Source organism: Xiphophorus hellerii, chromosome 3 (assembly GCF_003331165.1).
Source record: "Xiphophorus hellerii strain 12219 chromosome 3, Xiphophorus_hellerii-4.1, whole genome shotgun sequence".
NCBI classification, from domain to species: domain Eukaryota; kingdom Metazoa; phylum Chordata; class Actinopteri; order Cyprinodontiformes; family Poeciliidae; genus Xiphophorus; species Xiphophorus hellerii.
In genome coordinates, this window is record NC_045674.1 from 22,158,207 (window position 1) to 22,176,662 (window position 18,456).

An 18,456-nucleotide genomic window follows, 5' to 3' on the forward strand; every position below is an offset into this window, starting at 1 on the left:
TTGCTAAAAACAAATCTTGGTGTCATCTCCTCTCAGTTACCACAATTGCAGACTGTAATACTGAAGTGCATATATGGTCATCTTTTGGTCATCCAGAAAATCTAAAACATTCAAATGAGATCAGGAACAAAACAAAAGAGACTTTTAAGTCAACTCTGCTACCCCCAGCACAAACTATCACATGGATGAAGATGTATAGTTTGTACTGGCACCATCTGAATATCTCTCACAATGAAGAAAAAAAATGACTATGAAATTGATGTGCAACAGTTCATTGGCAAAAAACAAAAAATAATGCAAAGACAATTTTTGCTTTAGACATAGGAAACATGGTTGAGCTTTATTGAAGTACCTGGACAAAGGGGACTGATTTCTCATAACCGAGGTCAAAGCACTTCACAGTACCTGTTATATTATGAGTATAACTGGTAAATATAAGTTTGAGGGTTGGGGTGATAGTAGAGTTTGTAAAGAGCTGTTGATTGGCATTTCAGGAACAAATAAGACATTACACAAACATCAAACATTATCTAGAAAGAAAGACATCACATAAGATAGACTTACCCTACCCAGAAGGACTGATGTCCCAGGAAATGGTAATTCCCACTCATTCTTTTATAGAGTGATTAAAAGACTAAATGGTATGTTCAGAGAAGGTCTATTCTGTTTTTAAAATGTTTGTTTCGATCACAAAACAGTTGTTGAGTCTACAGTTTATTCTGTCTCCCTAGATGAATTGCCATTCAAATCTCGATGCTACTAAATTACATGCTGGAGAACTAGCTATCTCATTTGTCTGGCGTTATGCATCGGTGCCCAAGTTTTACATTTCCAAATGTAACACCATCACTCTTCAGCAACTGGTCTTAGCTTCCTTATGCTTGTTTTGATTTGCTTATGCTTTTTCAGATATCTATCAAAATGTAAAAGGTTTCAGTCACAGAAATCATCTGAACTATTGTGAGCTACAAACTTGATCACAATTGATGAGAAACAAATATGAACATGAGGATATATGCTCTTTAAAGTCGTTTATAAATTAGCAAGACAAAAACATATGGCATCATCAGCAGAGCTAATGAGCACAGTATTTCAAACAGATATGAAATTGTGAACATACCAGACTTTAATACAAAAAATAAATAAATTACCAAAACAAGGGTATCTGCTTGCTAGTGAATTCTAACCACCGCACTCTCTTAACACGTAAAAATGAGAGAAATCTGTAAATTATTCGCTCTTTTTTGGGGTTGGCTGCTGCCATTACATCTCTTTGTTATGCCTCGCTGGTGCAGACAGCAGTCCCTCAGTAATTAAGTACAAATGCTGGAGAGAAAAAGGGAGAGGGAGAGAATGAGATAGGAGCCAGGCTCAGCTGGTTCCTTGAACATAAAAACAGGTCTAATTAACAGTGTTGACTTCACACATGAGATTGATTCAAAGGGGAGTGAATTGAAGGCAATTACTCATACAGCAGAATATCATTTATAGGCAATTCATTTGGAAATTTATTCCAGTTAGTGGCATGGAGCTCCTAGGAAGACAAAAAAAAAAAACAAGCTTAAATGTCTTATAATAATTCCCAGGTGTAATAATATTTACCAATGTACTACTATCGAACATTTACAAGGTGGAAAAAATGACTTTTGGTGACAATAGTGACTTCAGATAAATTTAAAAAAGAAGTAAGCGAGAATAAAAAAAAAACAAATATTCTCATAATGGGTATCTCTGTATGTAAGGACAATTTGCAACTCAAATTTATATCACTACCAAGAGGCTACTTTTGTCAGGACAAAGGAACCAGCCTATATTGCCCAAAATATAAGCCAATTACACCCCCTTATTTTGTCTTTGTGTAAAGTTGTCCTGGTTTCACAATGGGGATATTACCTGGCTCAGGGATTGTGCTTTGTCATCAGATTTGTCAGACAAGAGATGGGGGGGAAAAAATTGCCGCCGTCTCTCCCTATTTTCTTTTCAAAGTGAGGTGTGATAAATGGCTAGTCAGCGTCCCACTGGAGCATAATATCACTCCAAGCCTTTGCTGTCTCTCCATGTCTCCGGTCTGTACTTCTGCCAGTATTTTCCATTTTTCATTTATTTTTTTCCCCCCCAACACACAAGCACAGAACACACACCTCACACCCTTTTCATTCCATCTTCACTGTATCTTTCCAAGAACCTCTTTCCATTCCCTTTCACACCGTCCCTTTCCTTTCTTCGTCATCACCCCTCACCTTCTTCCTCCAAAGAATAGAGAAAGAAGCCAACATTATTTTAGCAGAGGAGCAGGTGAGGGTTAAAAGGCGACCACAGCCTTAGCCTTCCAGGAATTAAAGGGAAAGAGCTCGGGGAGGCAGGGGATAAAGACAGGGCCTGTTTAAAATTCTGACACCTCTCCGCTATAAAGTAGGATTTCTGAGCCACTTGGGGCACAGGGGGGAAGAAAAGGGACTTAAGCAGATGCAGAGGGTAAATGGGGGGTTTTGTTATTTCTGACAAGCTCGCTGAATGGAAATGTCATTAACTGACTGTAAATATTCAAACTCCATCTCTGCACTCGCTGATGGAGGTTTTGTTACACTGGTGTTTTGTCTTTAGGCATATAAACAGATAGTCCATGTTGCACGCTGAGAGGAACTTCTCTAAAGCTTATATCAATAATTCAGCTGCAAAGGTGGAATAAAAGACGCATTCCTGTGCAGAATTATTCATTTCTAGTTCTGAGTGAGCTTTTCTGAATTAAAAAAAAACAAAAAAAAAAAAAAAACATGGCAAAACATTCCTTGGTAAGCAAATTTTATGTGAAATTTAGATTTTGTTTTTATGTGCGCAATTCTATTTCAAGTCAGAGAAAGAATTTAATGATGACTTAATTTATGTCCTGCTACATTTTAACATATTCTCATAGTATATGTTAGTATTCACAATGCTTCACTTTTTGTGAAGCGTTGTGAAAATACTTATGCAGCTGTGATTTCTTGGTTTTCTACTAATAAATTTGCAACATAACTTTCTTTCCACATTTTCATAATGAGAAAAAAGTTCCCATTTACTTCTTTAAGTGTAGAATTTTGAGAAACGAGATTGAATAAGACTGTAATATAACACAATATGTGGAATAAGTGAAGTGATGTGAATACAGATACACTGAAAAAATAAAGTTTTACTTATTTTCTGAACGAAAATAGGGCATCACAGTATAAATGTACCACTGTAGTTTTGCAAATTCTCTCAGCTCTTTGTTTTTGACTTAAAACACAGCAGACAAAAGCAGACAAACAAGATAAAAAACAGTAATAATCATGGTAATCAATTAAAAACAAACCAAAAAAAATAATAATTATGAATACCTAGTTATTACAAGGAGAAATTCATGGTCAATTTGTGAAAGGTAGTTGATGTTTGTAATATTAGTTTGTAATAACTAATACAAACTGAAACATCAACTACCTTTCACAAATTGACCATGAATTTCTCCTTGTAATAACTAAGTATTCATAATAAGCCTGTTTTCAAAAATTAAAAATAAATGCAACAATTAAAAACTTTAATTTTAGTTTCTGCTTTTATCTTCCCAAACATTTCCTGTCTTTGTGCAGTATGATGCCATTTCATCCTAATTTCGTATAAGTTATGTTCACACTGCTAGTCATCATTCACTCAGCTGCTTGTACACCAGAGCTGTTTTTCCCATTGTAACCTTGGATAGTCCGGTTCATTTGGACAGGTTCAAAAACGTATTTCACCTCCGGTGCTGACCAAGCAAAAGTATTCTGTTCTGCCTGAAACCCTAGGTTTTGGTTAATTTAGAAGTAAACCCTGGACTGGTTCACTTACAGTGGAAAATCTAAAAGACTGTTCAGAAACCCAAAGAGAACAAATGTATAATTTAAAGGGATACAATGTAATAGTTTTAAATCCCTGCAATCCCACTTAATGTACGTGTGACTACAGCTGCTTTTCCACTGAAGCCGTTTTAACTTGTTCTGCCCCCGTCTGTCCAGCCAGATTCACTGCTATTAGCAGATCCTGCATGGCTTTGCGCAGCTCTTCCCCATTTTACCACTTTAGCGGTAGTACAAGTCGGGCTAAGCTGTGTATTGCACGCAAGGGATTGATTGACAGCACATGAGATTAGTTTCCAATTTTAGCTTGTGATTTATGTCATGAGCTAAAACTCAAGAAAACAATAATTCAACCACTGCAGTGTGCTCACAGACATGTCATCATCTAAAAAAACAGCATTGAAAAGATCAAAGTTCTCCAAAAAGCTAATGCCATTCATAAATACATACATTTAAATGAGCTCATTAACAAGCACCAAACTGCAGGAAACAAATCGTGACATTGATTTTAAAAATGTATTTATTGTGGGAAACTTTACTAGACCTTAACATGTTCATTTAGATAGCTAGATAGATAGTTCTATCTATCTATAGACTAACACTACCTTAAATGTTGTTTTTATTCATAAAACAGTCAGAAAGCTGCAATAACATAGTCATTAATTATCAACTGGAATACAAAGATCATATTTTATACACTATGGTTGTTGGCTCTTTGTTACAAAAAATGGAAAGGTATTCAACATCAACTGCACACATGACTTCTTTTATGTGCTTTGCACGTAGTAAAATTGGTGACATTTGGCCTTTAATGGGTTTGCTGAAACCTCATATCCCTTCTAACTACTGAATGAGGACTTCTAATGAACACGCAACCAGCTAAGAGAGTTAGTGGCCAGTACTCACTGAGCTGAGAAACTGAAGGAGGCAATTATCAAGGTTCCCAAAGAGCACAGTTCGAGGATCGCTGCCCCAAGCAATGTTTTTAACCTTGGTTTTAGATTCCTGCTTCCAATGCAGCAACTCTGCAGCAGCAGTCGTTATGAAATAAGCGTCTTTGAGCTCTTTTAGGGACAGATTTTTAAAAACATACCATTCAATAAAAATGGTCCAATTATAATTTTTTTTACTTCAGTTTGTAAGTAGTGTTGAACACATACAGTCTCTAAATCAGCTCATTCATCATGTTATCAAAGGTCACTCAGAGCTAACTTACTGACCCAGCGACCTGCAAACCGGCTGAAGAGGAACCAAGAGCAAATGTTTTGTAGTTTAGTATCACTTTCCATGCCTTAATGTTTTACTATAAGACTGATTTATTGATTTGGTAGAAAGGTGATTAAGACATTCTGATTAATAACCTGAAATGAAAAAAATATATATATTCCTCTATGGTTCTTTCCTTGACATGCACCTAGATTACCTCCTACTGAAGCTTTATCATGAATGTGACCAATGCACGGGAGCAGGACTGAACAAATGACAACCTCAAAGTGACAAGAGAGCCATAACTGTGTGAAAATAAGGTAATTCTTTTTGTAAAGCAGCAATGACTATATCTCTCTGTCATTTCTTCATCCCTTCCGTTGCCCGGTCCTTGCTTCCTCACTTCTTGTGTTTCCTCACCCTTCCTTTTGCTTTACCTCAAGTTCTCAATTATTTTCAGACTCCCAGGCAAGGCATTGCAGGGCACAGGGGACCATTTGGACTTAGTACATTAAAGAATTCATGATTTGAAACCACCACAGCCCACCTTGACGACTCTATGATATGACTTTCCAGTGCCTGAAGCTCCTTCGTTCTTTTCTGCTTTTCCACCAGACTGACTTTCATTCCCCCCGACGACTGACATTGATCTATCCTTGAGTCTTTTAGCTGCAGGACTCTCATACCTTTAACTTCTGGCTCCTGACCATTAAAAGAACAGGTGATATTTATGAATATGTCGAAAATAATATCCGTGCTGTTTTCACATGTCGCCATCTGTAAACTGGCCTGTTGGTATTAGAAACATGTAGCGAGAGCCGCAGAGGAAAACTTTTGAACAACAGAAGATGAAATGATTTAACGTCACAGATGAACACACAAAGGCTATAAAGAAAGTTGGCCAGATGCTGGAGATAACAATGGGGAATGCCTGCAGTTTGAATTCATTTCAATAGCAGAGCTAAAATAAAAATAATGAAATAAAAAAAAGGTGCTTTAAAGTATCTTTTTTGTTGTTAAAAGATTCTGATTTTTTGAAGTGAGGTTCTTTAAAGTTGGCAGGTGTAATAGTTCCTTTGACTCTACTAAAAATTAGTTATTTGGTCATAGGTTTGTACAAAAATGAAAAAAAATCAAATCAACTATTCATCCTAAGTTTTAGCTTATTTTAGCCATTTAAACAAAAAGAGATCTGTGGGATACAAGACAATTTTTTCCACTGTTTTCTGCAAACTTTTTTTAAGGCAGTTGCTGTATTGATCCACCTCATCTGTGGCGACTGAGTCTGAGTCCAAGGCGTAAGATTGCAATAACTTTTAAGATTTTACATCATGCCATTATTTGTGCAAAGGAACAAAAATTGTATGTTCTTGTCTGCTTGGAAATTGTCTCAGTCGGTTAACAATCATCAATCTGACAGTTTTATGTAGTCGCATGGACTATGCAAAACACTATCTCAGCCAAGCGGGTTGAGTAAGTGCAGACAATTATTATCCACTGATATTTTATTTTATGCCTGTGTTGTGAACATTTTCATTTTGAGTTGTTTTAAGGTATCAAACTCTGCTAAAGTGGGGAGCTTCTTTCTTACTAGGGATTAGCTTTTCACATTTGTTTATATCTTATGTTTTTTACAAACTCCAGTGATAAAAAATAAATAAATAAATCTTTCTGCCACAGGTAAATCAAAGCAATGTAAGCTTACTTTTACATTTCAGACACATGCAATCCAAAGTGTTTTATACAATTTCAAAATGAAAGATGGTAAGTACATAGCTTCACCTGAACTTCACCTAAACCAAATCCAAATGCTACATTTAAGATCAGATTTGTAAAGTGTAAATACACCACACAATTTTTAGAAATTAAATTATCACATTTAGCTGTATGTTGTGTTGAAACCCAAAATGAACATTGTTTTTCTCTTTTCTTTCTTTTTTTTGTTTTGCAAATGACTCACTTTTTAAATGAAACGTGAATGTGTGATAGAAGTGAGGCTGCAATGCTAATTTACATTAATGAATACAGTTTTAATAGGCATGTAGTGAGTAAATTGAACTGCCAGATCAGCAGGACAGATTTTCAGATTAGGCATCAACACCTTACCACAACAGAGTGAACTGGGTTTTCACCTGGACAACTCAAGTCTCTTTATAAAATTCATTCTGCCAACGAAACAGTCAAACATGTTTGGTTCTATTTTTAAAGAATTCCCACATTTTGTCATTCATGGCCTATCCTTAAAGTGAAACTCTATCTTGGATCTAAATCTCAATGTTTTCTGCCATGGTTTCTGTTTGATAAAGACATTTTCTCCTCTCTGACAAATACAGTGCAAATAATGGCTCGTGCAATGCGATAGGAATACAGTGCCATCTTCTGCCTGGGCTCGGTACATCTGTCTCTTTGGGTTAAGGTTTTGGCAAGCTTGTCTAACACATCTGATTTGTAGACACCGAGCTCCTGGAGAGTCAATCTTTTCTTTGCTCATCTCCTATTCAACCTGTTGTTTGTGTTTATTCAGAGGAGAAAGATGGAGCAAGACATGAGCATCTGCCAAAGTGGAGACACGTGTTTCGGAGGATGCAGCTCAAATTCTTCCCGTGCTCTGGCAACAACATCCAGCAAAAAACAGGCAACTCCTCACTGTGGGCGGTGTGCTACTCCCAGTATGAGCTCCCTAATGGCCATAATGGAGGACAAGGCCATTTATTATTTCTGGAGTGGGTGAGGTATGTATGTGGCTACAATTAGGGAGAAAAACATCCTAGTGCTTGTAAAGGGCAGTAATGTGACTTCAGGAGTGATAGATGTAAGGGGAATGAGTCTCGCAGGCCTGTGGGAGTATCTTATTATTTGAGGCAGGTGGGAGATCAGTCATTGAGGAAAATTAGAAATAGGGGTAAGAACAAGCAAGAGAGAGAAAGTGAAGAGAGTTGGAGTTGGGGGTTTGTGAGGTGTCTATAATTCGGAAAGATTACACAGGTCATGAGAAGTTCAGGGAGATAGGTAAAATACATGTTTCATTTGTTGTGTAATGACCGCACTTATCACTGAAATCATGTATGTTTATTTATTTTTTTATCGTTTTGGCAGACTTGCATGAGAATTAAATTACTAATGAAGATTCATTCTTGCTGATTTCCCCTACTATCTCCTGAATGTATTTGTATGATATGTTTTACTTTTACTGCAAAGCATGCCACTTTATGAAAATGTTAATGTGTACATATCCATCTAAACTTTTATTCAGAACCAGTTTCCTGCACGCATGAATTGTGTATGCACGCAGAAACGTCCATACCTTTTATTATCATTTTGTCTATGCTCCATTGCATATTTCAGTTGCTTACCTTCATATAAATATGTTGTATCATTGCAAATCCGCTGTCACTTGTGTGCCAGGAAGTGATCTTTTACTTTAGTATGAAACATGCCTATAAGCCATTTTAATAAACAGCCATCTGTTTGGATTACTGTAAACAAGCGGCATCCATAGCAACAGTTGTACGATTATACCCTGGGGCCCTATTATAAAACAGACGAGGTGGTCAGCTACAAACAGATCTCAATTACACTGACAGGTGATGGTGGACTTAAAAAATTATCGATGTGACAGAAGAGCACGGTCAAGTGCATTGCTATCTGCATGGCACCTATGTACACTTGCGTTAGTACACATGTTTCGCATCTTGGGATGAGCGGCCATATGCATGAATTTATTCTGTGGGACAGCAAATGCCAATGAGTGCACTAATGGCACCATTAGGCTCTGACAAATGAAAACATTAACTTCCTTCAAAGTGGAGATTTATATGTTTCAGTGCATTTGGCTTCTTAACCATTACTCCTGGGTCAATCTTATGATTATCTATCTCTGTGACATTGTGAACCACAATTTATTCAAATGGAACATTCATGTCCATGGATCAGTGTTACTCAGATTGTGCAAGAGATTAAATTGAGGAATGTAATGTGGACAGATTTCATTATCATTGGCAATTGGTGTCCAGCTGGAATACTGAACAAAATCAAGCAATCACAGAAGGTTAGGTCTACACAGACAAAGGCCTTAAAATACAAACGCTTTATGGAGTCATGAGTGACAAAGACGTGCAAAATGGTGAAGTGATAGAAAATGATATTATTTATTTATTTATTTTACCAAAAACATTTTAAAAAATCTGAAAAGAGTGGCTTGCATTTGCATTCAATTCTTGTCAAACAGTGCAATTGATTCCCTTAAAAAGTCACTTAAACAATCCACCTGTATGTAATTCAATTTTAGTATGAGTTGATGTGTAAATTAAATGTATGAAGTTGTCAGAAATATGTAAGAGAACATTAGTCAACAAACAGTATAATAAAAACTGTACTACATGGCAATTAATCAAAAATAATCAACTAATTTACTAATCGATTAAACGTAAACCATAGTAAATAGACACAAAGTCATTTACGGAAAGAACAACAACCTCAAAGCAGTAATTAAGCCAAAACTGAACAAAAATTGTGCACATTTTGCACTTCAGTTAAAAAAATAAACTTGAATTGTCTTTAAATATATTTTATCCAGAACTCAAGTGGCGTAGGTTTGGCTTCACCTGATTCAAGTAGGAAAAAAAAATCTCCTATTTCAGCCTCTTTTGTAATCCAATTATTAATTTGTTACACCAAAATGAATTTAATTAATTTAGATGTTCTTATTTAAAAATGAACAGAAATTTTATTTAAATTCTTTATTTTATTCCTAATATTGTATATAAAGGCTTCAGTCTTTAAATGAAAAACCTGCAGAATGTATCTGGTTTTCAATAGTTGAGAAAAATATTCATAGAATACTCAATGACTAAAATAACTAATTTGCAGCCCTAATGAAGACCAAAGGACATAACAAACAAGTCAGGAAATATGTTCTGGAGAAGATTACAATAGAGTTGTTATAAAACAATAGCTTTGGTTATTTTACAGAGCGCTATGCAATCTATCCACAAATAGAACAAATATGGGAGAACTCCAAACATACCCGGACAGGCTAGAAAATGATTACTTAGTAAATTACCCTGATATAACTTTGCAGGAACTGCAGGGATCACAAACTCTTCGATAGAGAGTTTGTGATAAGACAGCTATTAGTTTCACACAATATAAATTTGGTCTTTTATGACAGAAGAAAACTGTTGTTGGAAAAAAAAAGATATGAGAAGGCATCGTTGCAGTTAGCCACAAACTACATAATATATATTGGGTACTCTGCTCAAATGAGACCAGAGCACTCTCATACCTGGTCTCATAGTGAGACCAGAACACTAATCACCTTTTCCCCAACAAGATGATCAGAGTTGATTAACGGACTGAGCTAAATACAAACAAATCTTGAAATAAAACCTCTCACAGCTTTGCTTCCAGTAAAACAAAAACAAGCTTTAAATGAATATATTCATGTTTTATAATGGCCTAATCACTTTCCAAGAGTTAAGATTATGTTGAATATCGGTTACATTCAAAACAACCAGTATTGTATTATTTTAAAAAAAAAAATCAGGTTAAAAGCCAAAGGAAGGTAATGAAAATTTCACAGATGAATGCCCCATTTAAATCCTTCTTCCACTAATGTGTTTTTAAGTCTTTCCCTTATCCTGTCTGGATAGGCCAACATTTTTTTTTTAAAAAGGGAAATAAAATGTCATGGTTTTCTATCTCGTGTTCATAGTCATGACAGAATAGAATTGAGACTTCATGTTTCACTTGTCTGTAAATGAGTTGTGTCTGTTGCATATATAGTTTCAAGGTGTGTAACTTTGGTCTGTGTGTGTGTGTATGTTTGGAAGTGGATATTTTGCATTTACTTTCTGGTATACGTCCTTGCTTTTCAATGTCAGTGATGTCCACTGCCAGGCAGGACGTCATAATGCCCAAACAGATTATCTACAAGCCTCATGGTAAGCATACTAAGATAAGAAATTTATTTTTGATCAAATATGCTTTTACTGAGATCATTGTCTGTCAAAAAATAGAGTGGAGATAAACACAAAAGCACAGAAAGGCAGAGAGGGAAAGACAAACATTAACAGATATTCATGCAATGAAACGGACGCAGCAAGGGCAAGAATAAAAAGCTATTCCGATACATGGAGGAAAAAGAATGACAAAGGAAGTCAGACAGCAGGAGCAAGTGATAGAAAGAGACAGATGGGGAACACTAAGTCAAAGTTAAGTAACCATCGTCTGCTTCTTTATCTCACCCAGATATGCTAATCCAGTGAGCGACTGCTGATATGATTTTAACAGCTTGCCTAGAGTAACTGTGTGTGGGGGTGTGTGTGGGGGTGCGTGTGTGTGTGGTAGTGGGAGGTGTAGAAGTACTTGTGAATGAGTGTGAGAAGATACTCAGTTGTCCTTTTTCATCAAGCTTCCCCTAGCTATTGTATACCAAAACAAAATGACACAGTTATAATCTCACTGTGACCAAAGAGTGAATATAAATTTGTTTTCAAGTCACTCAAAGAAACGTGACTGCAGGGAATGGAACGAGGGGGTTTCCTCTTTGTCTGATTTAAGTAGGTGTACGTATTGTAAAAAGGGGGTGGAGTTAATCACTGTCACAAATTAGATCAAGTTGATGATTTTTTTAAATTTCAATTATTTAAACTAAGACCATAAAACAAGATCAAGTGAAGTTTTCAGATGTCAATCAACTAAAAACTTTTTATAGCCATTCACATGTGTCCATAGCTATTAGCTAACTTGCAATTAGTCTCAAATTAATCAATTTTTTAAAGATGTTGTTAATGTACCTTAAAGAGTCTGTGACAAAACAAAAACAAGATATCATTAGAAAGATGAACTACTGCGCTTTCAGTATGCGCAAAAGCTTTAATAATAAATATTTCACACAAACTACTACAAATTCCTTCTCATTGCAATGTCGCATTAGTCATTTGTAGTAATTGGATGGAATGACGGCGCCATTTTGTGACGTAGTAAGTACACAGAAGCAGAGGAAGTCATGAGTGACTTCAGCGAAGATTTGAGTATTCTAATAGTATTCTAAGTGTTCAAACTATGTACAGTCAGGTAAATGAAATTATTTGCAAAGCGCAGCCAACACAGATCATCCCTCTTTGTCCGGTCTTATTTTTAGTACAGCGTCTCCACTTTTTCTTATCATATATCCACTCACCTGCCATGTGATGCATTTGGACACTAAACCTGCTCATTCACTAGTGTCAATTTGGTAGCATAACTTGTTTTATGATGCTGTGATTACAAAATTTTTGTATGTTGACACCATGCTAGCTAATGTTAAAACAGCAAGACAACCACAAGTATCCATGGCAGCAGATGACAGTTTAAAGGCAGGCTGGTACTTTCTGCAGTCAAGTTGTGGGCACATCTGCCGTGTTTGCAAACAAAAATCCTTTCATTCACTGGGATAATTAGAAGACCCAGTCGCTATGCAACGTTTCGGCATTGATCAAAATACAATGCAACAGTGGTACGGGCATAATGAAAGAAAAAAAACAAACAGCTTGCTAACATCGGTAGTATGTTTAAAAAAAAACATTTCAATACATGTATGCATTTAATTAGTGTTTGACTTGTAAAAAAACTAAATAAATAAGTGACACTTTAAACCTGCAGTTGCTAACTTTTACTATAAAATATAATTTTTCAGAATCAGAAAATACTGTATTGATCTCCAAGGGAATATTGCTTATTTGATGCCAAACTACTTCCATGCAAAGTTTTAAATATTAGCACATACAAATATAACAATAGTAATAAGAAATTACTAACACGAGTGAGAAATTACAAGTAATTTAAACATGACATAAATCTAAAATAAAATAAATAAACTGAAATAAGAACAAGTATGTACATGGAAATGTACATGTCAGTCTATAAATCTATAAGTGAGTCCATGCTAAGCTGAAACATGAAGAGATTTAGAGTTGGGCATTCAATAGTCTGATGGCTACCGGCAGGAAATATAAAAATGACTGTAAAGTCAAATCAAAAAAGTTTTTCTTAGCTCATTAGTAAATGTGGTTGTGTAGCACCACCTGCTCAGTTTTTAGTTGGAGTACTTTCTTCAGTCAAGTTTCAAAAAGAGGGTCTGTGTTACTGTATGGAGCCGTCTGCTTCATTATCAACGCAAACTAATTAATGGAGTTGCTGCTTTAGTATTGGATGTTCAGGAATTATACTAAACAGGCAAGAGATGTTATGTTTCAGTCCGTCTTTATCAAGGGGATCTTTACCCATTTTGATGCCTGATAATTGAGAGTAGTTTGTGATATTCTACTAATAGTCTGCAGTGCTGTGGTGATGAAATGTTGTAATATAGCCTACAATAAACAACATGTTGCCTAACAGCAATCAGGGTTGTGAGTTTTCAAATTTGATAAGAGTTATCAGACCTAAACATGAGAAACCAAAAAGGTGCAAAGCAAATTGTTTAACATTACTTCCAAGCAAAGATTACTCCTAGTATGTGAATACTAGGAATACTTTGTTAAGTGTTTTGTTGGTGGCCAGGAGAAAGCCCTGACTGAGCTTATACCTCAATCTGCCCTACTTTTGAAAGTACATTATATGTTTCATGAAGGCAAAACAAAAGTTATCAATACTGTTTGAACTACCACTGCTTACTTGCAATACTTGATTTTCTTTTTCCTTTTTGCCATTTATAGAAAACTCAAGACATGGACATGCAACAATTCCATCCACTGCATCTTTTACAAGCAAAACTTTTGTACTAAAATACATCAATAAAAAAATCCACTGAACATATGCCTCTTGCACCAAGATCAATGTCATTCTTCATTCTAGTTTGCACATATTTTTACACTGATGCATTGCCATTTGGTGGCAAGATGACTATTTATTTATTTATTTATTTCAAACCTAAATTGCTGATGTGATTAAAACCCCATTAATATTACATCGTCCTCTTTTTTTTTTAGCTTTTCCCATATGGTGAATTTGTATCCATTTCTGGTTTTTCCAGTCTTTCTCCATCCTCATGCCTCCCATCTCTGCAACTCCCATCTCCAGCCTTTCCTCTAATATCTCCCCTGCAGGCCTTTTTTTGGAGCTCTGAAGGGAGAGGCAATCTTAGATTTATTCCACCTCCAATTTCCAATTTGAGAGAACCCTGCTGCTCGAGGCAAATCTTCTGAAGTCCTGATGTGAGTTGTCCCGTTAAATTAAAGCCCATAAAAGATGGCAAAATATTGCACATGTTTTTTTTCTTTAAATCAGAACAACAAGAACCATAATATCGGTCGTGTTTTATATGCTATACCATCATGTTTGTCAGAGTTATGGGTCAGGGCTCATTACAGCTGAGTTTCCACATGACATAAGAAGTACCATGACTCAAAGGGGCTCCAACTCAAGATGAGACAGAAAACCGAACAGTAACTGAACCATGTGAAAAACAAAGCCCCCGTTTACTGTGGATCACAGGATAGGCTGCAACATTTAAAACCTGCTTCATTTTACATTATGTACAACAATAAATGCTTGCAAAAATGTTCTCTGTTTAGCTGATTTCTTTTTTTCTTTTGCATTTAAAAGACTATGGTCTACAATTGCAGCAGGTAATAATCACAAAAAAGGAGTGCTCACTTGGTCTTTGCGTTACGTCTAATCTGATTCCAAAAAATAAAACACCAGCTATTCCCCAAATGTCTTTTGATACTCCATTACTGAGAAGAAAAAAAAATGCAGTTTGCCGTCTAGTCCCTATATGTCTGCTCTCAAGTCCTCGCACAAAAGATTCATGTACAGACTATTTCTTTTTGTTCCTGGTCTCTCAAAGACACAAACGGCCCACGTCTCTCAAAAACACACTCAGTTTTCCAGTCTCCCATATTCACACTGAGCCAATGCATTCACACCCACACTCTGCACAGCTCTCTATTCCTACTATAAAGCCCGGGGACAGGTGTTGGATTAGCTTTTGGGAAGAAAAGAGCTCAGCTCCTTTGATAGGAGTTGAGCTGGCCTGGAGAGCAGGGAGGCAGGTGCACCATGAGAAGAGAGCCGTGGTGAGAGGCATCTGCGTGTGCCTGTGTTGCGGGCGTGTGGGCGCGCCCGCGTGTGTGTGTGTGTGTGGGAGGGATGAGGTTGGGGAGTGAGGGTGTTGTCACAGGATACAACCCAGTGATCCCATCGGCTGGAAGGAAAAAAGGGAGTCTTTTGGCAGAGCGCGCTTCTGTAATTGGAGAGCTTGGTGCGGCAAGAAGCGATATGTGATTGGCTGTTGCAACGTAGTGACATTTGTTTACCAGCTGCCCTGTCTGCACACTTGTACATTCATGGTTTTATTCCTACAAACACACAGATGCAGCAGATATAGAGAGTTAACACACCGACTGTAAAGGGACACGTTTTTGTGATATAATAAAAAAAAATACATTTTTTTTATGTGTCATATGTCATGTACATTTAAAGTAAAAAACAGACAAATCACATTATATTATGTACAAAATGCTGTAACCTGCTTGGAGGTATAGAGAATGAAAAAAAAATATTTGTAAAGCTCAGCTCTCCAAGTTGGATTTGTGTGGCATTTGCTTGTTTGACTCATTTTTTAAAGCCACAGTTGGAAAAAAAATGGTTTCAAAGAATCCAAATTATCTCACTTCACCAAGGTTTCTATCAAGATACTGAAAAGGTCCAATGCTTCACATACATGAGATTGGCCACAACAAAACCAGGATCGTGTTTCCCCAGCTAAGTTTCGAGTTATTTACAAATTCTGAAAGTGTGGCTTCCTCCTATACAACATTGCTGTTAGTTTAATAGATCTCTCCAACTTGTCCTTAGGTGTGAGTGTGTGCATGCATGGTTGTTTGTCCCTGTTTCTCTGTGTTGCACTGTGATAGACTAGCAGCCTTTTCAGGGTGTACCTTTACCTTGTTATTTAGAGTTCAATAATGCATGTCAAATTTTGTGGGCAAAAGATGTCCTCAAAATCTTATAGATTATAAAATCTTATAAACCTCTGGAGGGTGGATTTGGCAAACACTGATAAACCAATAAGTGTAAGTAAACTGAAAATTGTAACTGAAACAAAGATGTATTCATTTAATGATGTGCACACATACTGTATGTACCCAGGTATTTTCTTGCCTTCTTCTTTTCTTTTTTTTTTTACATGTTCCTCCTCACAGATTTGTTTGGAATTGTATAGAATAAATGTTATGTGGTTTGCTGAAAACTTTTTCAAATGATTTGTCGTGGTGTTTTTTTTTTTTTCAAAATTGTAATAAAATGACAAATTCTATTTGGTTAATTAGAGATATTTGTAGAAATTCTGAAAAATTTGTATATACATCAGAACTTTTGTATAAAATACTTCTATTAGTTGTATTTTACCGTTTTATGTAATTCGTTTGTTGTAGCCAAATGAATCATTTTTAATTTTGTCAGTTAACTTTATTTGCTGTTGAACCTGAATAATTTCAGTTATCTTTAAGATCAAGAGAGGAATTAGAAGAAACTGATCTTAGAATTACATCTACAGCTGCAGTGTGAGTATTAAGGCATTATATCAAATAGTTAGATGTACAATGTGAAAATATCTAACTATCCGAAATGTAAGAAACAATGAACATTAGTCAGTAGGAGCACAAAAAGCTAAAATATGTTTTACTATATTCAGTTGGAAGTGAGTAGAAAAAATTTAAATTGTAAAATTTGGTGCCGATATCATCAACTCCTTCTGTGACAGTTTGGCTCTGCTGATGGTCAGAGACCCCAGTGGTGCTAATGGTGAGACTACCTCACTTCTGTCAGTCTGCCCCAGGGCAGGTGAGGCTACAACATAGCTTACTATCAGCAACATGTGAAGGCGTGTGAGTGTGTGAATGGAGAGTGACTGATTGCAATGTGAAGCCCTTTGGGGTCCTCTGGCCCAGTTAAAGGGGCAATAAGGTAATTTACCATGATGAAGTGTTCAGAATTTTCTTTGTTAATATTTTTCATTGAAAAATAAAGATCCCTATGAAAAAAACAAATGTGTTGACTGGGTTTTAGGGTGTTTTCAAAGAAAAACAATATTACATAAGAAGGCACCTGTTTTATATGTGAATGTATCTCTTGATGTATGTGAGTAATCTCGAGCCAAAACAACTTCAAAGGCCTTGACTGCAGTATAGGAAAAAAAACAAAACAATGCAGCACAGTTTAACCATCTGTTGTTGTTATATTTAGCTGTGTTTTCAAAACTACTTGGTATCCCTCTGGAAATATGTCTAATCCCAAAGTCATATGAGCTTTAGTCGCAATCTTTGATAAAGGCCTTTAGAATCAGAGTGAAAGAAAGTCTGTGGGGTGTGATCGCCTATGATTAATAACTGTGAGCCTGCTATACGTGATGTCTTGCCCGCAGAGCAAAACAGAAACTATTACAGCAACTAAAATCAATCCCCACAGAATGATGAATAATGACCTTTCGGCGTAACTACTGGATGCAGTGCAATGTAAATATACGAGTAGCTGTGGATTCATAAATATGTGTCCATAACTACACTGCACATATGTGACGCTAGCTTGAAAATCTGATGATACAAAACTTTAACTTTTTTTTTTACCCCTCCAGGGGGTATTTTGTGGGCTCTAGTGTCCCTTATATGAAAGTAGGCCGACAGGAAAGGGGGAAAGATATGCGGCAAATATCGTCGGGTCCGGGAGTCGAACCCGCGACGGCCGCATCGGGGACTCAAGGCCTCCAAACATGGGTCGTGCTATCCCCTACGGCACGCCCCAAAACTTTAACATTTTTTATTAGACTTTTATTTTTTAGAACTCAGTAAATGATACTTCTGCGAACAAACAAATAAACTTTGATAATTATTTGAGAGGCTAAAGTGTCTGAGCTGAACCAAAAATATGTGGCAGAAAACCTAGATAATTGAAGACTGAGGCCAATCCCCAACACAGAGGAAGCAGGTTCAGTTTTGAGAATCATGGACTTAAACATATAGGATCTGAATTTCATTCTGATCTACAAACCACTGCAGTTCACACAGTAGGTCATGGTCTAAACAAGCCAACAGAACCACATGATCTGCTAACAGCAAAGAAGGGACCCTAAAGTTCAGGCATTTTCCTTCCTACAGCTATGCCTTGACTCCTTTTCCATGAACACTACAAGCAGGATTGGTGACAAGAGAAAGCCTTGGCAGAATGAAAGCCGAAATGGGAACAAGCTCGACTTTATGCTGACAATGCAGACAGTTCTTGTTTTGGCTGGATTTCCCTCAAAACCCACCCATGCAGCATGTAGACAAAATATCGCAGGGAGAGGTACAAAATCCAAGACGCTACACATCACATGCAAGGCTTTGACAGGCATTGATGTTTTGTGGAGTCATGGCTCCTG